Consider the following 27,825-nt stretch of genomic DNA (forward strand, 5'->3'; position numbering starts at 1 on the left):
TAAATTTATTGTAATATGATGCTAGCCAAAGTTTGTTTAGCGAAAGTGAAGGTTTGTTTACATTAGGATGTGAACGGTTGCCATGACAATTACACAAATATATCGTATTTCATCGTAAATGAAGCTCAAAATGTGGCAGTTGATGGTGTTTCCAGATATTATTATATATATTTACTTAATCAATATGAATAATAGTCAAATGACTTGCACATTTAAGGGATTTTGATGAAGGAAAAATCTATTTCTAGGCGAGGGGCCTGTGTCGCCAAGTGAAATGGTTCCTTTGATACTATTTCTAGGCATAAATATTGCTATTCATACCAGAGAAAAAGAGAAACGTTAGTGCCAAGGTAAATGGCTCGCTCACCTTTTAATAAAAGGTGTCAGTATATATAAAGAGAGAGTGGAAACATCTACCAGAGGTACCCTGCCATTTAGCATCTTCCTCCGCCTAAACCCCAACTACAGAGGAGCTGAACTAAAGCCCCGCTACCCTCTACTACTACAGTGAGCGCCTCTGACGTCATTCCTGAAGATAGCACCCAAGCTTGGGTTAAGCAGGGTGAGGAATATTAAATACAGGGTGGGATTTCACTGGGCGACACAGGCCCCTCACCCAGAAATATATTTTTCTTTCGTCAAAATCCCTTTTCTGGGCTCAGCCTGTGTCGCTCCGTGAAATAGTGCCAGAGAATTAGCTCCACCAAGCTTGGAAGAATGTACAAAACACTGAAATTAGCAGGTAAAATAAACACCAGTAAAGTTAATTAGTATAATGTACAACTTAAAAGTACAAAATTGGTTACAAAGTGAAAGGTAAAGTATAATTTACCATCTTAAAACTACTTAGCTTAAAAAACTTAAAGGTACTAAGCCTAATAAACTTAAAGGTACTTAACAGTAAAACATGTAAAATACAGAAACAATCAAGTTGACAATCATACAAATAAGTGAGGGAACTGAGCTCTAACGCAAGCAAAAATGTAAGAACAACTATATCCAAGGCAATATGCACACTAGAGGCGAACTAGCTAAGCAAGGGTGCAAGTGAGGCAGGCAGAAGGGAAGGCTAGGGAAGGCTACAGTGAAAGATTAATAAGTATATTAAGCAGTGTCAAGGGAAACTGTGTTTCCAGCTGCCACTGTTGAAAATTTAAGGGCCTCCAAAGACTTTAAGTAGTGGCGTTTAAAGACTGTCGGAGATTTCTAGCCTGTGTATTTCTTAAGATCGTCAAAATTCATATGATGAAAATAATTGATAGATGTGGCAACTGCCCTAACATCATGAGCCCGTGGGAAAGATTTCGGGTTGGCTTGTTTAATAACGTACAAAATTTGTTGCCTGATGCCTTTTAAGGAAATCATACCACCCTTCTCCCTGATGAATAAGGGACCTGAAGATTTTAAGGTTGTTCTACTCAAGTAAGCACTTAAGGAGTTGACAGGACATAGGGACTTGTCCTGGGGGAGTGGTAAGATTTTCCATGGGGCCCACCTTTCTTGTGGGTCCTCATTTTTGGCCAAAAATTGACGATCTGAAGAGAGATGTACTTCTCCTGAGGGGAGGAATTCAATGTGACCTGATTCTCTCGAAAGAGCCGACAGTTCTGAAATTCTTGCTCCCGATGCTAAACTTAATAAAAATAAAGTTTTTCTCAGGAGGGTTATATAATCACATGATTCATTATTTATTTCTGAGGCCAACTTAAGAACGTCATTCAAGAACCAAGAAACTGACTTAGGTCTCTCGGTGGGTCTAAGTCTAGCACAAGCTTTTGGTATAGAGGAAAAGTAAGAATCTGTTAGATCTATACCAAAACCAAACTGGAAGATCTTTTTAAGAGCTGATTTGGTAGTGGTAATTGTGCTTGCTGCAAGACCTTTCTCGAACAAAGTTCTGAAGAAGGAAATGGCCAAATTTGTGGTCATTATTTGTGTATTTGAGCCTTTAAGAAACATAGCCAGTTTCTTAACAGCCGAGTCATATTGACGTAATGTAGATTCCCTTTTATCTGATTCCAGAAATGCAATATTTTGGGGATCGATGTTAGCGTTCCTGTGAGCTGCAAACTTCAAGAAATCCATAAAGTTAGGGCTTTCTGAATCCTTGAGGAAGCGGACACAGTCTGTGTTTGCACTAGCTGGGTTAGTTTGGGATTGGGAATCCGTAGGGGCCGGAGTCCTAATTCTAGGAGCAGTGGGAACCAATTGCTTTTGGGCCAATTGGGAGCTACTAGAGCCATCCGGCCCTTGAACGATCTTAGTTTGTTCAGGGCTTTCAGAAGAAGATTCACCGGAGGAAACAGGTAGATCTTCTTCTACGCATTCCAATCTATGCCCAAAGCGTCCATGGCATAAGCCAGAGGGTCCAGGTTGGGTGCCACATAGCAAGGAGTCTGTTATTTGACTTCGTGGCAACGAGATCTACCTGAAGCCCCAGGATTTTCTGACAGATCCATTTGAATGACTCCTTGTCTAGGGTTCACTCCGATTCTAGTGGGGCAGAGCGTGACAGAGCATCTGCTACCACGTTCCTTACCCCTGCTAAGTGGGTGGCTGACAAGTGCCAATTGTTCTTGTCTGCCAGAGAAAATATGGCTACCAGGACATGATTCAGGTGACTTGATTTGGATCCGCCCCTGTTTATGCAGTGAACTACCACTGCACTGTCTAGGACCAGTTTGACATGCGATTTCTTGTGTGGCCAGAGCCTTTTCAGAGTAAGAAACACTGCCATGGCTTCCAGTACATTGATATGTAGCTGGCGGAATGGTAGGGACCAGGTTCCCTGGACCTTTTTGTACTGCGAGTACCCTCCCCATCCGCTTAGGGACGCGTCCGTGTGGATCACTAGAGACGATGGGGGGAACTGAAGGGGTACTGTCTTGATAGGTTCTTTACTTCCATCCATGGACGGAGTTGTTTCCGCAAGATCGCCGGGATATAAGCTAGCTTGTCCCGGGACCTCCGGTTTGCTTTTGAATGCCAGACCCTGTTTATGTCCTTCAGTCTAGCTTTCAGAAGAATGTCCGTGACCGAGGCAAATTGGAGTGAGCCTAAGATTCTTTCTTGGTTATCCGCTTTCTTGGTTCCTCCGGGAAGTTTGGCGTTGTTTGAGAAATTGCCTTGTAGACTTGGCTATTTCTTTCCTTTTCAACAGCGGGATTGACAGAGTATGTGAATCCAAGTCCCATTGCAGGCCTAACCACTGGAATCGAGATTCCGGTGTTAGTCTGGACTTGGTTTTGTTTATTTGGAACCCTAGATGTTCCAGAAATTTGATTTCTTTGACCGTTGCCTTTTGGCATTCTTTGGGGGACTTTGCCCATATGAGCCAATCATCCAGATACGCTACTAGCATTATTCCTTGAGACCTCAACTATTGGATGACTGCTTTCGCCAGTTTCGTAAATATTCTGGGGGCGATGTTGAGCCCGAAAGGCATTACCTTGAAAGAATAAGCTTTGTTTCCTAGATTGAAGCCTAGGAACGGGCGGAAGTGTCTGGCTATTAGAACATGATAATAGGCATCTGTAAGATCTATAGAGGTTGTGACGGCCCCACGGGGAAGTAAAGTCCGCACCTGCGAAACGGTCAGCATTCTGAACTTGTCGCGAGGAATGAATAAGTTTAGGTGTGACAAGTCCAGGATGATTCTTCGCTTTCCTGAGTCTTTCTTTGGCACGCTGAACAAGCGTCCTTGAAATTTTAAGTTCTTGACCCTTGATACTACTCCTTTGAGAAGATCTTGGGTATACTCTATCAATTCCGCTGTCGGTTTTGGTAGAAATTGTTGGGTGGAGGAGGACCTTCTGTCCAACTCCAACCCAAACCTTTGGTCACTATACTTTGAGCCCAAGGGCTGAACCCCCACCGTTGGCGGAAGAGGTACAGCCTCCCTCCTACCTTGGGACTCTCACTGTTGGTTTGCAGAGGGGCGACCTCCCCGTGCTCCCCGGAAACCTCTGCCCATGCTGGTGGCCCTGCCGGATCCTCGTTGTCGAGAGGCACCCCTGGCACGGCTGCCTCTGGCAAACCTATTAAGTGGCTGAAAGGCCTGGGCCTCGAAAGCCGAGTTATAGGCTGGTGAGACAGCAAAGGAGGTTGATGGCTGGGGCTGTTGGGATGGCTGAGTTAAAAGCACATACTGCTCTTGAGGGTGTGCTTTCGACGAGGAGTGCTGTGGTACTTGGGGTACCTGCACCGCCTGGACCAGAGCCTGTTGTGAAGCCTGGAAGGACTGGAACTTCCTAGGCTTCTTCTTCAACCTAGGGTTGGTTCCGGAGGATTCCGGCTTACGCTTGGTCACCAGACCCCACCTGATTTTCAGGCTCTGGTTGACCTTAGAGGCCTCGTGCAGCACCTCTGCCACTACCGGAGCAGGGAAGAGGTCTGTCCCCCAAATGGAGGAAGCGATCAGCCTGTTAGGCTCCTGGCGGATGGTGGCCTCCGCCAGAACATGCTTCCTGCAGTTCCTCCTCGCGACAACAAAGTCATAGAAGTTGCACTGCATTGTATGCAGTAACGGCTTTGCCATGACCTTAAATAACAGCTCTTGTTCGTAAACAAGAGCCGTCATTTCCGCCATCGTCAAGGAGGTGAGTGACCTACTGAGCCTAGTCCGGGCGTCGTACTCCGTCTGGACTAGGGATTCAGATAGCCTGGTGAGCCTCTCGCTGAACAGTGTTGTGGCGCAGTTGGGTTCCAGCTTTCCTACTGTGAAGGTGGGCGCTGCACCCTCAAAATAGTTTTCTGATCCGGGGATCAGAAGGGAGGTCGGCTCCGTTTCCCGGAGCTGAGGCATAGGCTCATCTTTCAGAGCTGCCTGGTATGTAGCTTCCACTACCTTATAGGTAAGTGGGAGCGGAGTGCCTTCCACCGTGGTAAAAATGGTGAAAGGGCTTTTAAAGGCGGTGAGGCGAGTGTTTTCACACTCCCACTCATCTAGACTTCTCCGCCAAGCCTGCTGCGCCTGTTCGCGAGGGAGGATGACAGTCTCCTTCGGGACTTTATCCTCTCGCATCATGGCTGCGTCAGTTAACCGGACGTAGCCCATGAATGGAGGTTGAAGGTTCTTAGGATGAAACTCGAAGTCTTCCAACCTCCGAGTTCCAATACCTTCAATAGACAGCATACCGTTCACGAACGGAGCGTATGCCGCAATCCTCCACGGGTTGTTCGGCTTGAAGTCCGGGAGTCTTGACGAGTCCGGCATGACGGCAGGCAATGCTACCTGACCGGACTGAGAGTGGCCTGCCGCGATTGAGTCCCTAATGCCCGTCATAGCATTTTCCTGGGCAGCGATCCTCTCCGTCAGGGGTTGGATCGACTGACCCGAGGCCTCGACAGAGCTTGAAAGCTGGGAGAACATCGCCTGAAACCTAGCGTTGACTAGGTTCCCTACGTCTCCCATCCTCTCCAGGATATTGGAGGAGAAAGCTTCGGGGTCGAAGGAGGAAGACTGGGCCTTCTCCTTCCAAGACCTATGCTTAGGGGACCGCGACGCAGAAGAAGACGCACCTTTAGCTTTATCCGCCCCGGGATGGTGAGCCAGGGACTTATGGATAGAGGGAGGACCTGACTTCTTTGGCAGCAACTTTGGTTTGGGCTTAAAGTCCGTAGAGGACTTGACTTTGGGGATCACAGAAGAAGTTTTGGGTCGCACCGACCTCTGCTTCTCCGTGAAGCCCCGGAAAGAAGTAGATGTGGAAGGGATAGGAGAAGGAGAAGGACTCAAGGAAAGCCCTTGAGCCCCTACAGGACCTGCCTCAAGTACACCCTTACCTTCGCCCATGACATCTACAGTCATGGGCTCCAAGTCAAGATTAAGAGCCGCCACGTCCTCTGCGACGTCCTCCGTCAGGTCCCCTTCCGCCGGGAGCAAAACCATAGCTTGGATTCTGGCGATGAGAGGAGCGGCAACTTGGGGATCCACGACCGAACCTCTCTTCGCGCCGGGTAAGACTAGGTCCGCCATGTCCTGAGCCAAGATGTACAGGCAGCCTTTGGGAGAATTCCTCCCGAAACCCCCGACCCAGGCCTTCAAGTTGGCTAGAGCTGCTGCCCTCTTTGCTTCCAAGCCCTGTAAGAAGGGTTAGAGTTAGCAATAGAGACAAGACAACTGGAGTATATGAATCAAAACAATTCAATTTGTAAATATGCACGTAAGTGAATATAATGAGCAAACGAATGGACTCAATACCATTGACGGCGGAGACTTACTTCGGTGGAGGCTTCTCCACCAACCAATGCGTAGCAGGTGAGGCAGTTCTCATGGTGCCACACCAAGTAGTCGTCCACCCGTACGGCGCACCCGGCGTGGGAGCGGCTGAAACTGCCGGAGCGGAGAGGATGGTGAGTACTTAGGATGGAGTGGGGAGATGCGGGGGGCGGGAGGGAGATGGTCCCGCCTCCCCTGCCTGGTGGCTCACCGTAGTACGGTGAAGGGAGGGAGGGGGAGGGTCCCCAAGGCCCGAGAAAAGCGACTGAGTACGGCAGGCCCGAGCACTGAGTGTATCCACCCCCACCTACCTCCGAGAGTACTCCCCCTCTCATGCGGACTCGGATAACTAGCTGCGTAGCGAGCGAGTCATCACTCCACCGAGGTGGGTGGGCATGGTATGGAGGGGGAGAGGGAGGAGGGGGGAGGAGGTCAGCAACAGGGTGGCTCGTACGCGATCAACTGGGAACCTTCCCAGCCGGGTGAACAGACACGCGGTGTGGAGGGCCAACTGATCACAAGAGGCCAATCGGCCATGTAAGTCGCAAATAGCACACAACAATAAATAACCATAGAAACATACATATAAATATAAAAATAATAAATATAAGCTAGACTAACACGGGGGGGAGAAAATAATAATAACAGCGTAAGATAAGGATGTCCAGGAGGGGTAGGCTAATCGCAAGTCTGACGACTCGGGTGTGTTAGCCTAACCCTTAGGCGGCTAGTCGGTATGCTGTACCAAATTACGGGGGCAGGAGACTAGAAGCCTGGACATAAAACCAAGGGACCAGGTCCTAACGTAAGGGAGAGACTCCTAACGAATCGGGATCTGACTAGGCTAGGCTACGATCCGAAACATGCGGTCGGAGTGAGGGGGTCCCCGTGAAAGACTAGACTGAATAAAATTCAAGCTAACTGCATGAATATCACAATAAAACAGTTATGTTATAATAAAAATGTACTGCTAAAGGTAACTCTGATGGTATGGGAGACCAAAAGAGTACGGGAGCCGCCATGCGGTCCCGGAGAGAGAAGTCGGCGCGGGAACCATGCTCACGCTACCTTATCTCCTCCTAAACACAATAAAATGGGGGAGATCTGCATAATTGAGATCATAAAACCATAACAGCAGTACTTAACTTGGATGCAGTAGCTTGATCCATCGTAATGAGATAATCCAAAATACGTCAGTGCAAAAACACAGCACAAAACAAAGACGCGTGTGATGGCGGTGACGCTATCAAAAGGAATGACGTCAGAGGCGCTCACTGTAGTAGTAGAGGGTAGTGGGGCTATAGTTTGGCTCCTCTGTAGTTGGAGTTTTGGCGGAGGAAGAAGCTAAATGGCAGGGTACCTCTGGTAGTGGTTTCCACTCGCTCTTTATATATACCGACACCTTTTATTAAAAGGTGAGCGAGCCATTTACCTTGGCACTAACGTTTTCTCTTTTCTCTGGTATGAATAGCAATATTTACGCCTAGAAATAGTATCAAAGGAACCATTTCACGGAGTGACACAGGCTGAGCCCAGAAAAGAGGAAAGGAGCTTCCTTTCTAAACCCGAAGTTTTGTTTACATTCATCAGCTGACGTGTGGGCTAACTTTTTTTTTTTACTATATATGAGAGGAATTTGTAAAGAAACTTTAGTTTTTCAATAAACATCACATTTAGTAATAAACCACAATATTTAATTTACTATTGTCATAAATACTTTATATTTTGTTTTTATCAGTCAGCTGACTGCCCTTTTACTTTTTCCCTTTACTCTGGGTGTAGCCTAACCTTAGGAATTATTTTTTTCTTTTCTTTTGTGAGGGCATATAAAGTGAAAATTCAGTCAAAAAAGGGAGACAGGAGTTGGCCAGCCCTGTGTTCATGTAGAATATAGTATGTATATGGGGGGAGGGGGCATGAGAGTTGAAAGTTTCTTCAACTTTGCTCAACAAATCCTTACAAAAAAAGAGCAAAAGATGGTACCAATCCATTTGACACATAATAGTTAATGCTGCATTTGTAGACTGAAAATCCCACTTATCCACTAAAATGCTGGATCGCAAAAAATCATGGAAAAATTATTGACCTGGGTTAGGCTATAAAGGGAGCAAAACTCAATGTAGGTTAACTGAAAGGCATTTTCCAGCACAGTATGTTGACAAAAGTCACAAGCCCCAATGTATTGTATGCTCTTTCTTGCCAAAAAAAATTGCTTAAAGAAAGATAATGGTGAATGTAAGAGAAAGCAATCCTATTTTTGTTATTAATGTTTTGAAAAGCCACCTCTTTGTATGGCTTGAGACATCATACTATCAAGTGCACTGAAGGGCAGGCGGTGCCAATGTGGAAAATAAATGTGTGAGGCATTGATGAATTGGGTAAAGGAATGTTGGTGAAATTATTAGTCATATATGAAAAGGAATTTTTTTTATTTTTCTCAATTTTTACCCTTGCATACACTTCTGTAGTATTATTTTAGTTACATATGTCAAAAATGTGCAGGCTCAACCTTCATTTTTTTTTTTTTAGATAGTACGCTTCAGAAAAATTCTTTTCACTTCATGATAGAATGACCTTCAGTTCAACACTTAGTTTGTGTTTCTTCAATTTTGCTTTCAGATACATATATTCACTTCTAAAGGGTGGCAACCTTGCATAACTTGGAGTTCTTCCTTGTTGTCAGTCTGTTATAACTTTCTAGTCCATACATGCTTTACCTGTTGTTACAACCTGCTCATCACTTTCTGTTATCTGCACTGCAGTACAATGTTGCATAAATGAACGAACTTTTTATGTACATCAAACATGGACACGAAGGAGTTTAAAAAAATTAATGTCTATACTGTGAAAATATCATACAAGATCAACAGTCTTACTTGCTGCTGACTTATAGTAAAAGGACAAGTGGGAGGGCTCTTAAGTGCCAGAATACATACTAGACAAAAAAATATAATGTAAGAAAAATAAACCCATTTTCAACATTATTACAAAAAATGTCTGTAGATAATAATCAAATAAGCAGCTTGCTACGCACATGGATGCTAGTAGGTGACACATACACGAGTCAGTAAATAGAAAATATAATCTGAAGATCACAGAAATGATAAGTGAGAAGTGCAACGCAGTTCTAGCAAATATAAAGGTACTTTTCACAGGGGGTGAAGAAATAGTGAAAGGAATGATACTATCTTTCAGAAGACCAACTCTGGAACAGGTAGCAGTGGTATGGAGATCTCATTAAAAAAGAAGCATTAATGTAAATCTAAAGAAAGTACAAAAAGCAGTTACATGATGGGTACCACAGCTCAGAAATTTGAGCTATGAAGATACACTACCAAAGATAGGACACAAGGTTTAACACTTCACTAATGTTGATGGCTTTTGACATTTTGCTGGTTCAGCACAACATTGAGTGCCAAGTTTCTCTTACGTTTAGCTGCTTTTACAAGCAAATCAGACTTTCCTTTTCTGCCCTTTCCAATTGAGGCATCTCCTCTTGGCATGTCAACTGGGCGTTCTAGCAGCTGATGTTGGTTGACAAGGTATTTTACCCTTGCCAGCTCCAGACAAGTTAAATGATGCTCCATAAGAATGTAGGGAGCTAATTTTAGATTGTTTGTCGACTTTAATACCTTTCATTTCTTCATGAAAAAGCTTACACTATTGCAAAAAGTTTTGCCTCCCAGTAGTTCCTCGTTGGACGTGCGGTTTTCGTGTTCGGCTACCAATCCGGTGGTCCGAAGTTCGATTCTCGGCAATTGGGAATCATAGGAATTTATTTCTGGTGATAGAAATCCATTTCTCGATATAATGTGGTTCGGATCCCTCAATAAACTGTAGGTCCCGTTGCTAGGTGACCAATTGGTTCCTAGCCACGTAAAAATATCTAATCCTTCGGGCCAGCCCTAGGAAAGCTGTTATTCTGCTCAGTGGTCTGGTAAAACTAAGATATACTCAACTTTTTTGTCTCCCAGTGTATGGAGTGTGTCAGAAAAAACTTCTGCTGCAGCTGCTACAAAATGGTTATTAGGCGGTGGTTCATTTTTAACAGAGCTGTCCTTAACCACTCCTGCTAACCTGTGTCGAGTTTCTGATGTATTATCCAGCACCTGAGGTAGATTCATAACAGCAGTCTCACCACAAGCAATTTGGTGCTTGCAGACACTGCTAGTATTGCCAATCATACAATCACACATGCCAATGGCGAGATCCACATTATACCTAATATATATCCTTTTCAGTGTCACTCACTATAATAAATCGAAATTCATCAATTCTGGTAACATGTTCTTGGGGATGGTGATCTTCATTTTTTTTTCTTCGGCATAAGGCCACATCATAAATTATGCACACTTCATCTCATGTTCAGTAGTATTTTTTATCTGATTTTCCAGTACTTCCAATATATATTCAGTGTAGACATTACTCAAAAGCTAAATATTTGCGAGGAAAAAAAAAGGTATAAATGCGTAGTACCCAGTGAAAGTTTTTTCACTCCCTTATGTAGCTTGCCTGCATGTATGCATCGCACTCTCTTATGGTAAGCGAATCTCTTTGGTGCGTATTTACTCTTATAGACGAAGCTCACGTAATTTCTCTTAAAATAAGTGTCCTTCAATTTCATCGAATCCTCTTAGGTTTTAGTATTTGTTCTTATTGCCAGCGTGTCTGCCGTATCTTCCAGGATAATGTTATCGAATCCTTCATCCACAATATCGAGGGATTTCATTGTTGTCTTACTAGTTGGAGGCAGAACCAACACAGTCAACACGTGCAAAATGTTTGTGGTAGGGTTGAAAGAAACTAGAGTTGATGATTATGTTAGTAGGACGCGGAGGAGTGTGCCTTTGCATCGACACCTCCTTTCTGGTTATTTTAGACAATTTTAGATAATTTCCACAAGAAAAATTATAAATAAGCAATAAAAGTTATATAAATACAAATATTATTCGTATATGAAACAACACACCACATTATTATGATCAATTCGTGTAACTGCCATGAGCATGACTACCATTCAGGTTCTAATGTAAAAACATGCATTTTCTCTAAACGAACTTTGGTTAGCATGATATTATGATGAATCTGTGAATAATATTGATTTATATAGCAAAATATGTATACTGCTATCGTAAATATGGATATACATCAAATTTCATGTTGATATAACATAAAAATAAAAAGTTAACAAAATTAGCGAACGTCTGGGAGAAGAATGAACAGCATACCGAGTGAGCAGTACGTAAAAACGGCAACAGATGGCAACATGTAGAAGCCTAATGCGTCGTCTGCAAAAGAAACCTATAAAGCAAGAAGTTTCTTACGTAATAGTGAGTAAAGTGGTTCTCAACAGCGAAAGTTTATTGAATCTAAGTGGAAGCAAAACACCCAAGAAAATATTATATTCCTTATTTAAATATATCAGCTTAAATTGTGAAGAACACTGCGTTCGTTCGTGCAGATGCTGAGCTTCGACTGCACAGGACAGCCAACCACCACCAGATTCATATGATTTCATGTTTAAATAACCAAGAAATAATGAACACATAAAAAATAAGCTAATGTCTGGGAGAAGAATGAAGTGGGCAGTATTGCGGAGCGAAATGCGAAACGCGTTGTCTGTAAGGAAAGTGAGATATCTCCACCCACAGTGGCCATAGGGGCGGAGTCTGGCCGAACATTGAGTGCACTTCGGGAATAGGGTAAAAAACCGCATGGTACAGGGGTGGACCATGTACGATCAATGTGTACAACCCCAAGAAAAGTACATTATAACGCGTCCTGACACCGGAGTAGAGGTCTTTAGCTCTCCGATGTCAGGACGCGTTATAATGTACTTTTCTTGGGGTTGTACACATTGATCGTACATGGTCCACCCCTGTACCATGCGGTTTTTTACCCTATGCGTACCGCACATTGTCACTCACTCTACTCTCCCTGTAAAGAAAGTACGGTAGATCTAGTGTACCTATCCGTGGCGGCCCAGAGTATGGCAGTTGCGGTTTTTCTATGCAGTTTTACCTCCTGAACAAGAATTTGAAGTAATATTTATTCAGACGACTCTAATTTACCTTTGAACTCTATCCTACGGTAAAGGGGATCCCATTGGGAACCGGGGTTTTTGGGGGTGGGGGGGACAAAAAAACCCCCAAACACCCCAACCTCTATTCCTACCGGTAACGGGGGACCCCCAGTGGGAACCTGGGTTTTGGGTGGGGAGAAACCACTTGGGGGGAGTTTTTGCCGTGTTATTGTGGTATTTCCCACATTTATCACTTTTGAAAACACGAAATACAGGCGGAAATAAGAGATAACAAAACTAGCGATAGTGGAGCCGTTCCACATCCATATTCATCTACTACTACTACTACCACAACACTGAATCCTAATACGCATGCGCTAATGCTACTGCGCATGCGCTAACTGTAAGGGAGCTTTTGGCCTAAACTCAGACTTCTTAGTGAGGAAACAAATGGGGGTTTACGGGAGGGATACATGTATTTAGCCAAACACGTTACAGTATGACCCCTACATTGCTACCGGACTGAGTGAAGGATTGGGTGGTAACAGGGTTCCCAGATTTGGCAGTTTCTCACCAAATTTGGCTTTTTTTTCTAATTTGGTGGGTAAAAATTCACTTTGGCTGGTTAGTGGTATTTTGGCTGGTTTTCAAAAACTTTCTATTTGAGCTAAACAGTTATCCCACGTTTGAGGAATCTCTCCCCAGATTGGGAATTTTTGAAGGTTTTCAGGAAAATCTGGGGAATTTGAATAGGTTTTCAGTGAACACTTGGTAACATTTAAGCAAAATATGTAGATGGAATAAAAATAAAAATCACACACACACCAGACGACCACAAAACAGGCCACCAGATTCTCAGAGAACGAGCCTCATTTCAAAATTTTAATTCATTCTCGTTTTTTTTTCCTGTATTCTTATATTAGTGTATATTATCTAACTAAAACTATGATGCCGCTATACAAGCATACATATGATAAAAATTATGCATTTATAAAGATAAATATAACGCACATATATTTGCCGGTTATTTGGGTTGGTTTGGATTTCCATTTGGCGGGATTTTGGCTGGTTTCATGGTAGACTTTGGCTGGTTGGTAGTGGTGTCATCTGGGAACCCTGGCTGGTAACCATACGTTGAGTTACATAAAAAGCATTTACCTAATTTGTTTATTAAACATGTAATGTGAATTCTAGTGTTTATTCCTTTTCCTTTTTCCATAGTATTTGTATAATAACTGTTTTGAAATATCCCCACCTAATAATTTCACCATATGTAATTTGAAATATTATGTTATAATTGAGGACAGACACCTAAAAATGCCTACTTGTTGATATAGAACTCAGTTTTAGGACGTTTTGATACTTACCTACCTACCTGTTACGTGAAATTGCACATTGCGTTGCATATTACATACACACTCCCTATATCATTTATACACAACTCAATCCCTCCCCTTTCCAGTATTCACGACTGGCTCTTTACGTTACACCATTTACAATGCATTTCGCACCGATACCAATACCTAGATTAAAGTTTGCCATTATTATAAAATTTACATTTAAATATATGGTTTGCCATTATTATTATAAAACCTATATTTAAATATATAGTTTTACAGACATTACAATTTACACCTCCCTTCCAGTTTCCTTACTATTATGCAGTTATGTATGGTTACTTTTAACATTTTACAACACTTCCACACCCATCAAAGTTAGGTTTATATGTCATTTTACCTACTGGGGGGCCAATCCCCTCCCCCCCAGTTAGGCAACATACCCTACTAGGTTTAGTTTGTTATATGTTGGTTTACCTACTAGTTTTACTTCCTTGAAGGGGGGTACCCGGTTAGGCTAGGTTGGTTAGTTCTTCAAGGGTGGCTCGGGGGGGTTGGTTAGGTTATTCCCATTGGTTACCTACTAAGTTAGGTTTGGTTAGGTTACATTCCTTACTGGTTGGTTAGGCCTTTAAAAGGGGGGGTAACGAAGCCCCCCTTCAGGCAATATTCCCTACTAGGTTAGGTTAGGTTGGTTAGGTTACATTCCTTACTAGGTTAGGTTAGGCCTTTAAGGGGGGGTACGGGGGGCGCGAAGCCCCCCTGGTCAGGCAATATTCCCTACTAGGTTAGGTTAGGTTGGTTAGGTTACATTCCTTACTAGGTTCGGTTAGGCCTAAGGGGGGTACGGGGGGCGCTTGAAGCCCCCTGGTTTCAAGGGGGGGCAATATTCCCTACTAGGGGGCAAAGGTTACCCCCCCTAGGTTACAGGCCTTAACTAGGTTCCCTTAGGTAGGCCTTTAGGTATTAGGGGCAAAGCCCCCCCTGGTCAGGCAATATTCCCTACTAGGTTAGGTTGGTTAGGTTTTATTCCTTACTAGGTTAGGTTAGGCCTTTAAGGGGGGTACGGGGGGCAAAGCCCCCCTGGTCAGGCAATATTCCCTACTAGGTTAGGTTAGGTTACATTCCTTACTAGGTTAGGTTAGGCCTTTAAGGAGGGGGTACGGAGGGCGAAGCCCCCCTGGTCAGGCAATATTCCCTACTAGGTTAGGTTAGGTTAGGTTGGTTAGGTTACATTCTTTACTAGGTTAGGTTAGGCCTTTAACCCTCTTACGCCGAAGCGGTAAAAAAAAAATTGTCTCCCGTGTGCCGGAGGTGTTTCAGAGTGAGCGCGGAAGCGGAAAAAATATTTTTTTTTTTTAAATCACAGTGCGCTTAGTTTTCAAGATTAAGAGTTCATTTTTGGCTCCTTTTTTTGTCATTGGCTGAATTTTAGTATGCAACCATCAGAAATGAAAAAAATTATCATTATCATATATAAATAATGCGATACATGATAGCGCAAAAACAAAATTTCATATATAATTGTATTCAAATCGCGCTGTGCATAAAACGGTTAAAGATAACAAGTTACTTTTTTTTTTGTTGTAATGTACACTAAATTGCAATCATTTCGGAGATTTGTGGCGGAGAATCCGCGCGCTGAGGGAAGGAAAGATTTTTTTTTTAATTCACCATAAATCTAAATATTTTGCTAGAGACTTCGAATTTGTTTCAAGATGAAGATAAATGACTGAATATTACTAGACTGTAAGAGTTTTAGCTTACAATTACGTTTTTCGACCATTTCGGTAGAGTCAAAGTTGACCGAACGTGGTTTTTTTTCTATTTATCGTGATTTATATGCAAATATTTCAAAAATGAGAAAAGCTACAACCTTCAATTATTTATTGTTGTATTCTACATGAAATTGCGCACATTTTCATATATAAAACTCTGTAACGGCTAATTTAAAATGGTGCAAACATTACCACAATCGCACGTATGATTTTTTGGGAAGAGTTCCCGCGCGGACGTAAAGAAAATGTTATTTTTTTCATAAATTCACCATAAATCGAAATATTGTGCTAGAGACTTCCAATATGTTACAAAATGAAGGTAAATGCTTGAATATTACTAGAATATACGCGTTTTAGCTTACAATTGCGTTTTTCGACCATTTCGGTAGAGTCAAAGTTGACCAAAGGTTGAAATTTTGGCAATTATCGTTATTTATATGAAAATATCTCAAAACTGATAAAAGCTACAACAATGGGTTGTTTTTAGTTGTATTGTGCATGAAATTGTGCACATTTCCATATATAAAACTTTATATAACGGCTAATTTTAAAATGGTGCAAACATAACCACAATCGCATGTATGATTTTTTTCGGAAGAGTTACCGCGCGGACGTAAGGAAAAAGTTTTTTCATAAATTCACCATAAATCGAAATATTGTGCTAGAGACTTCCAATTAGTTGCAAAATTAAGGTAAATGATTGAATATTACTAAAATATAATAGTTTTAGCTTACAATTGCGTTTTTCGACCATTTCAGTAGAGTCAAAGTTGACCGAAGGTTGAAATTTTGGCAATTATCGCTATTTATATGAAAATATTTCAAAACTGATAAAAGCTACAATCATGAGTATTTTATTGTTGTATTCTACATAAAAATGCACACTTTTCATATATAATACTCCATGTAACGGCTAATTTACAATGGTACAAAAATTATGTCAAAGTGACGAAATAGTTTCCGAGATGTGTCACAGATACTTTTTAGTGCGGCAAGAAAGAAATTCGCGCTTGCGCGCGCTGCGTAACGATTGTAAACAAAACAACACCTTGATCCGTGAACTCCCAGCATCCCCCAAGGCGCGTGATTCAAAAGTTTTAGGCTGGTAGGCCTATAAGTATTTTTCCGCGAATTTAAAAAAAAACTTTTGTAAGTCGACGTAAAATACGTCCAGTCGGCACACGGGAGACAAAAAATGTTGACGTAAAATACGTCCAGTCGGCGTAAGAGGGTTAAGGGGGGGTATGGGGGGGCTTCGCAATATTTCCCTACTAGGTTAGGTTAGGTTAGGGTGGTTAGGTTACGTTCCTTACTAGGTTAGGTTAGGCCTTTAAGGGGGGTACGGGGGGTGAAGCCCCCCTGGTCAGGCAATATTCCCTACTAGGTTAGGTTAGGTTAGGTTGGTTAGGTTACATTCCTTACTAGGTTAGGTTAGGCCTTTAACCTCTTCATTACCGAAAGTTTGTTTGGAGGTAGGTGGGTACCACCATTCAAGTCTACTACACCGCACCGGGTGCATAAAGGTGGTATATATATATATGCGTAGTACCACCAAAACTCCTCTTTTCAGATAGGGACTTCCAATCATTCTGTAATTTCGGTTTGAAGAGTTTGGAGCAAAATAAACAGTATGACACGATGCCAGACGTATGATGAACCCAAAAAAATATTATTATTGCTTATAGTAGTGTGTAGGTGACAGATGAACTGCGTCTCAACAAAAAATCACAAAACCAGACAAGCGTAAACATGTAATAACTTCTACCCAAGTAAAAAACCAGTTGTATCATCATTTACTGTATTTATTTATTTATTCACATTACATTTTACAAATAAAAGATATGAACACCAGATAAATGAAGGTAGAAATAAAGCCTTATAGTAACTTTATATATATAAAAAAACCAAACCAGAGAAAAGCGATTTTTTCTGAGGACAAGAAACTTGAAAAATTAGTTTAGATACCCCTGATGCCCCTAAAGTTGTTTTCTGTGATGAAAACTAATCTTAGAAAACGTAGAAAAATGACATTGACCAATTTTTGAAAGATATACTATAAAATTTGCGATTTCCATATTTATTGGCGGGGCTTTCGCTTTAGTTTTTGCTCTTTTTTTTGTTATTACGTGCTTATTTACGGTTCTATTTTGATAATACTTTATGTGCATGTTCCAGGTGCGATATACCAACATTCTGTAAGACCGAATTTCTATTCAAGACCGTAGTTTTCTCACCGACCACCAGTGTCCCTTGTACAAGGGACACTGAGTTTCACATTTTTTTCATAAAATCATTTATTTTTCCTGTAGGATGATAAAACTAACAGAGAATATGCGTTATTATAGTGCTAATATACCTGATAATTTCATTAGCCTGTCTTGATTAGTGTATTTTTGGCAAATATTTTTACGATCGGCACCCCTCCAAACTTGAGTCACTACCGAGAGATTCAGTTCGGCAGCAAACGCAATGTTTACATTCTGCTCACCCACCCGGTAAAGAAGGGGTTAAGGGGGGGCGAAGCCCCCTGGTCAGGCAATATTCTCTACTAGGTTAGGTTAAGTTTAGGTTACATTCCTTACTAGGTTAGGTTAGGCCTATATGGGGGGGTACGGGGGGATGAAGCCCCCCTGGTCAGGCAATATTCCCTACTAGGTTAGGTTAGGTTACATTCCTTACTAGGTTAGGTTAGGCCTTTAAGGGGGGTATGGGGGGCGAAGCCCCCCCGGTCAGGCAACATTTCCTACTAGATTAAGTTCCCTACTAGGTTAGGTTACATCCCCTTCTAGGTTAGGTTATGTTAGGTTGGTTTGGTTCTTTAAGGGGGGTTACAGCAGGTCCAACCCCACCCCTGGTCAGGCAACATCCCCTACAAGTTAAATTAATTTTGTTATATGCTAACCTATGTTTAATTTGGTATTTTGTATTTATTAAAACAACTTTAGGCCCTATTACACATTTACCACCCATGACTTAAATCCCACCCCCTCCTGGGCCCGTTATATATGTATTTGTATTAATTCATATTTTGAACCCATCCCACATTTACATTTAGTTCCTTAACTACCCATTTACTTTTATTACCCTTAACATTGCCAACTTATTTTGTTAAGTGCTTGTTTATTTACCTCAGCCCCACCCTGCCTCAACCAATAGCATCAAAGCATTTTTACTACTCCACCCCACCTCTCCTACCCTGTTTTGTACGGTCTGGCCTCCTGCCACCTCCTAACTGTAGAACTCCAACACTGTTGAATCTGCCGCCATGACTTCCACTGCTGCATCAACTTCACGCTAGCCCCAGCCCCATGAATAAACATTGCCTTCGTTTTGCGTAACTATGTTCAACAGAGATATCTCTTTCTTCTTTCGGTGCTCGTTACCACACTGTAATAGGACTACGAGTCTATCGCAACATTGCACTATTATATGCTCTCCTGCTTAGGTAAAGCGCAGCCTTATTAGGGAAGTAAGCATGCTCGGTAAGAGAATGGATGAGCCTGCTGGGGACCATTTCCTTCCTGAAGAAGTTTGTTTCCCTGAATAGACTGCAATTCAGACCTCTACAGTTTTTTCCTAACAGAAAACTGAAATATTATCCAAGATCTAGAAATGATTCTGAACATCTCTCAGTGCTTCAAGTATCACCTGAGTTGATAGCGAGAAGGTGCCAGGCATCTGGAGAGGGTTTCAGATGTCCTGGCACATAATCTGAAAGAATTGGAAGCAATTCGGTCGTCCCTCCAGTCCTCGTAGAACGAGTTTTTGGAACCAGCGGTCCAGATCAACTCGGACAATTCCACAGCTCTCTCATATCTTAAGAAGTATCATCTCCCGGTCCCTGTTCGAGTTTACGAGAAAGAGCCTATTATGACAACAGGCATAGTACGTAACGATCCTCAAGAGGTTCGTTACAGGATTGCAAAAAGTCCGTACGAATCTTCTTGATCGACGGCAGCAACTACTGACTTCCGAGTGGAATCTTTGATTAGAAGTATGTTGAGAGTTGTGGAGACTTTAGGGACATCCTTTCATACATCTCTTCGCTATGTTGAGGACAAAGAGGCTTCATCTACTCTGCTCCCTTATTCTCGATCCGGGAGCGGTAGCATTACACGCCATCCTATGGTATTGAACTGGGATGGATGTTTAGTCTCTTTTCCCCTTTTTTTCAAACTCTTAGGAAATGTAATAAGATGATTTATGACGTCACAGGGAGCGACAATGACGCTGATCGCCCCATGTTGGCCTTCAAGATCCTGGATTCACAGAGGTCACGTCCTTCCTAGTTCACTTTCCAAGGACCTTTTCCGAGAAAGTCGGTCTACTCTAACAGCCTCACTTCGAAAGGTACCTATAAACCTCTCCACTCTGAGTCTGACTACGTTCAGACTATCGAGATGTTGACTGGAATAAGATTACCGTCTTCCCTTTCCATCTGAAGAATGGGATAAGCTGGCAGTCACAACTATTAAGAATACGCAAATATGTTGTTGACGGCCTTTGGGCTCAGAGATTTGCATCTGTCAAACAACAAAGCCCTTCATGATCTTTGAGGTCTGTGGAATCTCGAAACTCGCTCACCATCTACTTTTTGTCTCACCTGTTTTCTCGGAGTCAGACACTCGATGCGAGATCAGGCGACATTTAGTAGCTCTGAGTTTCTTGTTGACGAAGTCGGTTGCATTGATACACCCCCGATGATCGTGTAACATGAGACCAGGTTGGACTGTCAGGCATTCGTCCTTCGGGACTGAATCGCCTTTTTGCTCTGCGCTCCTTTCTCCTGGCACCAAAAGCTCGGGTCAGGAGTTGCTCATGAGTTGATTCGCTGACGACGTTGGGTTGCGTTGATACACCCCCAAGGTTTGCTTAGCTTGAATCGCCCAGGCAGTCCAGACACTTATCCTTTAGTGAAGAATAGTGCCTTATAGTCTTCAGGGTACAGCCTTGCTGTCCTTGATTCGTCTGACTGGTCACCTGGTCGGTCACCTGACCTTAGTACAGACGGACTGACTGTGCATGTCCAGATCGAAGCTTTCAAAATGGAACTTAGACATAGTCTGAAGTTCTTGATGTCAAAGCATTTCGAACCTCTCCTTTCTGTTACCTTATTGCACGTGACCAGAAAGGCCTATTTTCTAACCACTTTAGATCGACAAAGAGGGTTAGTGAGGTTTTAAGCCATCGTCAGACGTTTTGGCTTTAGAGAACACAATGCGGTGTGTTCTCTAAACCTTCCGTTGTGGCCTAAGAATGAAAACCCGTCTAGTCCTTGGGCCAGGAGCTTGGAATCAAGGGATGGCACAAGTTATTGGGCAAGAGCCAGAGAGAGTCCTGTGCCCTGTCGGGTCTCTCAAGTTTTATCTACATAAAACTAAAGAAAGTCAAAGTCCTTCGGACAATCTGCAGTGTTCCGAAAAAGACCAGACTTGCCCATATCAAAGAACACCCTGGCTTTATTGTTAAGTTCTTTCAAAAAGGCTCTTTCATTGTGTTTGCACAAAGACTTGAAATCTTTTGATCTGAATGCTCATGAGGTGAGGGCGCAGCCTCAGAAGCATTTCAACAGAGCATGGCACTCAGTAACATCCTGAGTACCACGTTTTAGCGAAGCAACTCTGCGTTCGTTTCACACTCCCTGCGGGATGTGAAGATGACATATGAGATCTGCTGCTCGCTAGGGCCATACGTGTCTGCAGACACAATCTTGGGGGCAAGAAGTACCACTCATCCTATCCTGTAGAAAATGGTTAGGAAGAGCTCTTAATTTAGTTGTTGAGTCGCCGCCAATGGCGGGAACCTTCTTAACTCTTAACGCCTTAGGTTGAAAACAAAAAAACCTTAACTTTGGCTAGGTTGGTCAGGTGGTGATATATATATATATATATATATATATAATATATTATATATATTATTACTTCTTAGCCCTCATGGTATGGTCAATATGGTCTAGTCACATTGTGGTCACGCCCCTGTTGACAGATCATCTGGAGTGCACCAGCTATATAGGTCTCTACCTCGCTGGCAACTCTAGTAAAGCAGAAGCAGACTTGGGTGACAGTAATCACGAAGTCAGCTATGCTAACAGGTGGAACCAAGATGTAAATCATCTGCATGCAATTTGTTTCCCAAAATCCTTCTATTCTGTCCCTTCCACCCTCCAACGGTGGGATTCAGCTATATATATATATATATATATATATATATATATATATATATATATATATATATATATATATATATATATATATATATATATATATATATATATATATATATATATATATCTGACAGGTAAGTTTTCATGAACAAAATGATATTGTTATGATACAATAAAGTTTGTTCATACTTACCTGGCAGATATATATAATTAAGTACCCACCCACCTCCCCTCAAGGGACAGTGGGAATAAAAATATGAATAGAAAATGGGAATGGTTCCTGATACCCGCCTCCCAGCGGCGGGAATGGTACTAACCACCTGGCCGACCACTGCGTGTGCCGGAAGTTTTTGAAATTCTGTCGGACTTCAGAAAATACAGCTGTATATATATCTGCCAGGTAAGTATGAACAAACTTTATTGTATCATAACAATATCATTTTTCCATGTTCTTTCTTGTGAGACGCCGCCTGCCGCACTTCCGAAAATATCGATTTAACCCTTTAACGCCAAAGGGGTATAATGAAAATCGTCTACCGTATGCCGAGAGGGTCTCGGAGTGAGCGCCAAAGCAGAAAAAATATTTTTTTCAAAAAATCACAGCGGGCTTAGTTTTCAAGATTAAGAGTTCATATTGCAATACACTCCCTGAACACCTGAATTAGCCCTGGTCACTGACCAGCCTGAACTATATCCCCACATATATACCCACTAAGTGGGTAATTTTAACTGTCAGCGTTACCAACGCTGCAGGTAAAATCTAGTCAAATGAGTTACCTGTGTTACCGTTGGCAACGCTGCTGCAAATACCGGCCACCAGTGGCCTGTCTCCTCATTCCTCAATTGTTTCTTGTTTGCCATGCTGTGCGGATCAGTTTTTGTATTTTCGATACAGATTACGACCTTGGACTGTTATTAACGTTTTTTCTCCCATTTTACTTTGGATAGCTACTTTGTACTCGCTATGGATAAGTTAGAAATAAACGTCGTCGCCGTCTGCAAACACCTCTGCTTCTGCTTCATCTACAGTTTGATGATCAAGCCTCCTACTGCTGGATATGTTGGTGCTCATCAGCTCTGCATGCCCTTCAAGCGTATGATGAGTACCCTCACACATGATCGACGTTCTTTTCGTTATTTCGTGTAGGAAGGTTCAGTGCAATACCAGTCAGAGATGTTTGTCTTGGTCAGGAGACAAGGAAACATTAGTTAGTTATTCAATAAATTAGTGGACAGGTCATCATCTAGTATGTTATGCATATTTCTAGCCTGACGAATAATTTAACCAAAATAGAGATAGTGGTATTAGTAGTATAGTTGATTCTAATCATTCTTTGTTCCGACACGGGATACAAACCTTTCGGTCCTTTTACAATAGGAAGGTAACTAGCGGCAGCTGGATGGTCGTAAGCTTTCGAACAAGGGAGTTCGGTAGTTAACTGCTTGTCCGACAGTGCAAGCGCCGCGCGACTGGGAGGTGAAGAACCACTTTTGCTTTCGGCCTGCTGGTGTGTAGACGTGCTCTTCATCGCTCTCTGCCCGCTTCATCGTCATGTGCTTTCAGGATATTTGTGTTTTCTCTTACTATTTGTATGTGTGTAAAAGTGAACTGTAAGTACTCTTTTTCATTTTTTCATATACACTTATTACCTATTATTCAAATGAATAATGGGCCAAGGATCGAAGGAATCTCTGTGCCCTTCCATTACCCGGCGACTGTGCCCCGGGGTGGAGGGGCGTAAATGTGGGAAATTTAGAAGTTTTCCCGAGATCGATCCCCATTCCTTTGTGCTCCGTCTCGAGGGCGAGAGTGCTCTCGCACCGAGCCTTGTATTTTTTTTGGGTGAAAGTGTGAAAGTGAAAATCGTAAGTGCAGTGCTCTTTTTCATTTTTCATTTATTTTCTTGCCCTTTGCGCTCGGTGCCGAGGGCACGAATGCTCTCGGCCTGAGCCTTTTATTTTTGTGTGAAAGTGAAAGTGAAATTGTAAATGCAGTATTCTTTTTCATTTTCATGTATTATTATCATTATGGATCAAGGTTTCTGCTCATACCCGGGAATTGATCCTTATGCCCTTGCACTTGGTGCCGAGGGCGTGAATGCTCTCAGCCCGAGCCTTTTATTTTCGTGTGAAGTGAAAGTGAAATTGTAAATGCAGTATTCTTTTTCATTTCATGTATTATTTTCATTATGGATCAAGGTTTCTGCTCATACCCGGGAATTTATCCTTATGCCCTTGCGCTCGGTGCCAAAGGCGTGAAGGCTCTCGGTCCGAGCTGTGTATTGGTCAGCGGTGCAGTGGGTGTTGTGCAGGGGCGGGAAGAGCGAAGGCCTGCCAAGAAGTCGTCGGAGAGCTCTCCCGCGAATCCCTTGGTAACCGATTCTTCGTCTTCTTTCCTGCCCCCCCGCTCAGCTCCCATGTATGGCACGGAGTGGAAGGCTGGTTAGGGCCGCTCAGGTAACTCTCGCCAGGCCAGCTCTCGCTCTCGTAGCGATCAGCCTGTCACCTGGGTTGACGTGACGGTCCCAGACCGACCACAGGCTGAGGCTGGGAAAGGGTCCCCCGATCGCTGGCGCCAGCCGTGTTCGACACGCAGTGAGGACAAGCACCAATCTCACTGCAACAGTGGTCTCTGCAGGTCGCCTGACTGCCTGTCCCACAGGGACCAGACGGGTAGGGCAACCACCAGCAGTTCCTCTGACGCATAAGATTGGGGCCGCTGTTCTCGGTCCAACCGTTCTCCCCAGGGGAACGGCGCGACCAGGCCTGCAGCTCAAGCCCCACTGCGGGTTGGTGATCGCCTGCAGCCCTCCAAGCCTGCTGGTTCTGCCAGTGAGCGAGGGGGGAGCGTCAGGTCTTCCTCTCCTGTGCCTTCAACTTCCTCGGGTTACACCAGGAAGGGCAAGGCCCCGAGGAGTGATAGTGAGGGGTGCGCCCCACACGAGCCTGTCATGATGCCGTACGTACCAGGCACGGTTTTAGGATCAACCAGGTAGTACGTGCAAGTGACAGGAGGAGACCGACAGGGGTCTGTCGCTATTCCCCCTCCTGAAGGGTGAGGATCTCGGGAGTTGCTCTTGTTTGAGGGGCTTGACGGTCCTACTCCGCAAGATGCAGTCACTCCAGGGATCCAGAGGAACTTTGCCGAGGGTATTGCACTGATTCGTCAGCACAACGACCTCGGGGAAGGATCGCCGCTCCCACCATCTGAGCCACATCCCGGCTCGAGTCGTTTTGGGGTCCAAGAAGGAACCCAAACCGACGGTGGGTTTGCCGCGATCGCAGCTTGCCGACTCTGTTGGACCAGGTGAAGTCTCTCGTCTTCGGACAGGACGGCTCGCTGAGGTCTGTCAGACCGAAAAGGCTACTTCCTCCTCCTCTACTGCGGCAGCAGCGATTTTACGTGCGTCAGAGGACGGTATCGGCTCTCTCCTGTCAGGTATCGATCAGCCCCACCCAGACAACATTCACAGTGGTGGCAGACCCTTACCCACGAAATCAGAGATATTGGAAGCCAACAAGAGACAAACCCATAACTTTATGTTGCCTCTTGCAAACAGGAACAAGTTCTTGCTTGCTGGTACGAAGAGATACGCTTGCCTCTCTCTTAATACTTGGTCCAGAGGTCTGACCATTGATCCTGCGGTGCACACCCCGATCAATCGGACAGAGGCTTGGATCCCTCCCTCGCTCTTATGACCAGAGAGGCATTCCAAGGTTGGGCAAACACCAGTCTGTTCACAAAAGACTGAAATTCCTCACACCAAGAAGTGAGTCTTCCTATTGTAAAAGGACCGAAAGGTTTGTATCCCGTGTCAGAACAAATGACAATTTGTCCAAAATTGCATTTTTCCTAACTATACAAACCTGAGGTCCTTTTGCACATAGTCCCACCTCATGCCACCCCTCACTCTGCATTTTTTGCTTGGGCCTAAAGCAAAAGTGATTCTTCGCCTCCCAGTAGCGCGGCGCGTGCACTGTCAGACAAGCAGTTAACTGCCGAACTCCCTTGTTCAAAAGCTTACGACCATCCAGCTGCCGCTAGTTACCTTCCTATTGTAAAAGGACCTCAGGTTTGTATAGTTAGGAAAAATGCAATTTTGGACAAATTGTCATTTTTCAGCCCCCCTGCCTTTTCCAGAACCAGCCCTAATGGGTGCTGGGGGTAATGGAGAACCGCAAGCCTCCGAGTGGGTAGGTTCTGCCGGCCCCCCCGGCGCGGAGCAGACAGTGTTGGCAGCAGATTCCCCTTCCCTTGATGTGTTAGTTCTCAGGATGATGAAAAATTAGGTCAGATACAGATGAGTAGGGATAATAGGCTACATAGTGTTTAGGCAGAGAAGTGCAGGCTTCTTCGGGTCGGTTTTCTATTAGAAGTAGTAGTTTATAGAGGCACAGTGTCCTTAGAGCCACTTTGGGTTTTTCCTGCTTCGAGTTCCTTGCATCAGAAGCTTTTAGGGCATGGTTGGTCGTTCAGATCTGGTTTCGGGTCTGTCGGGTTCTGGAGTGTTGAGTACTGCTCCTTCGTCTTTAAGGTTACTTTCCTCTACTTATACGATCCGATAATTGTTAATATCAACTAATTCTCTGTTCAATGCATATTGCCTTACAATAATTAAGTATGTAGAGAAATCGAATAAAATTAACTACAGCTAGCCTAGTGTTCACGATGATATATCGTATGCATATACAGTAGCCTAGCCTAGCCTAAAGTATTCGCTGTACTACATATCGGTAGAGTGATTTTTATAGTGGCTAACGCTGTAGGCTCAAGGCAGTCTGACTTCGGATAATTCAGTACAGGTGTAATTGAAAACGAACGAGAATCTGATTTTAAGATAATTCAATATGAATGTAATCGAACAGAATGAAGATCAGATTCTGTCCGAGTAAAGCATTATAATTGTATTATATGTATCATATTAGCGTAGTATAAACACTAACTCGGCAGTCATTCACGCTGGAATCAGCTGATGACGAATACGGGTTTGCGTCGCCATATCCACCTCATTCTGTCCTGATTGGCTAGCGTGACTAACGTAACAACTCTTCCTCACTTATGCCATGTTTATACAAACGTCTTGAAGGAGACGTGTTTTCAACTATGTTGACAATTAACATAGTCAGTAGGGTATCTTGTGGCATATAATCAGATGTCAGATATATAAGGAATTCATTTGTATGACATCTTCATACGTTTAACAGACTAATTGCCGTCAGTAATTACATTGTGCTTATGTCAATTACAGTTACAAAAGAATTACCAGTTGTATTATCAAATTACAGTGACAACTGAAATTAATATTAGGCCTAATAAAGTTAATTTATTTACCTTAAAATATTAATTTATTACTTTTCAATTAAATTACAATTACACAAGCTTGTCGTTAAACAGCACTGTTGTAAGGAGGCGTGGCTTAGACAATGATGCCGGCTAGTCTATTTTCCTTGGCTCCAGATTCAACCATATCACTTGGTCCCGGCTAATGTTTTTGTTCCTAATTAGCATATTAATGAATATCTGGATACTTAACTTATGGAACGAAGTCATACTGTTCGTCTTACGATGTAATTTAAGGCCAAAATTTGGCTAATACGTCTCATTGGAAGCTAGTTTTTCCCTCAGGTTAGACAGCGTAAAATTTAGCGATTCCGTTCATTTTCACTTGTTTTCATAGGTACAGTATTACGAACCTTACACTTTATACAATTTATTAATCCTTTGTCGGTGTGAAAACAACAGTAATGAGCTCTTCCATGCTATTACTTTCTTTTACCACGGCTGCGTTTGAATTCATACAAAAGCTTGGGACTTCTATCCAGGTTGCTGATGCATGTAATTTTGCCTTATCACCTTCAGCTACATTTATAACATGAATACAGTAATTACCATCGCACGCGGATGAATACAATAACGGATGTTGCTATCGGATTCGATTACTGTCTCATGTGGATGAATACAATACGATTCGATCGCATTAGCAACAAGTTCTCGTTCGGTTGTTCATAGTTGTACGCAGTTATACATGTATATTATCATTAAGATAATACCTTTTTAACTTAGAAGAGGGTGCAATTTACGGAGGTGGAGATGTTAGACGATTGTACTTTCTCTCTTCTCTCTCTTCAGTCTCTCTCTTCTCTCTCTCTCTCTCTTCCTCTCTCTCTCGCTCTCTCTCTCTCTCTCTCTCTCTCTCTCTCTCTCTCTCTTTCTTACTTTTTCCTGAGTTCCATATTCTCTCTTCATCCTAGACGAGTGGTAATCTCTCTCTCTCTCTCTCGGTGCTCTCTCTGCTCTTCCTTCT

Source organism: Macrobrachium nipponense, chromosome 5 (genome assembly GCF_015104395.2).
Source record: "Macrobrachium nipponense isolate FS-2020 chromosome 5, ASM1510439v2, whole genome shotgun sequence".
In the NCBI taxonomy this organism is placed as follows: domain Eukaryota; kingdom Metazoa; phylum Arthropoda; class Malacostraca; order Decapoda; family Palaemonidae; genus Macrobrachium; species Macrobrachium nipponense.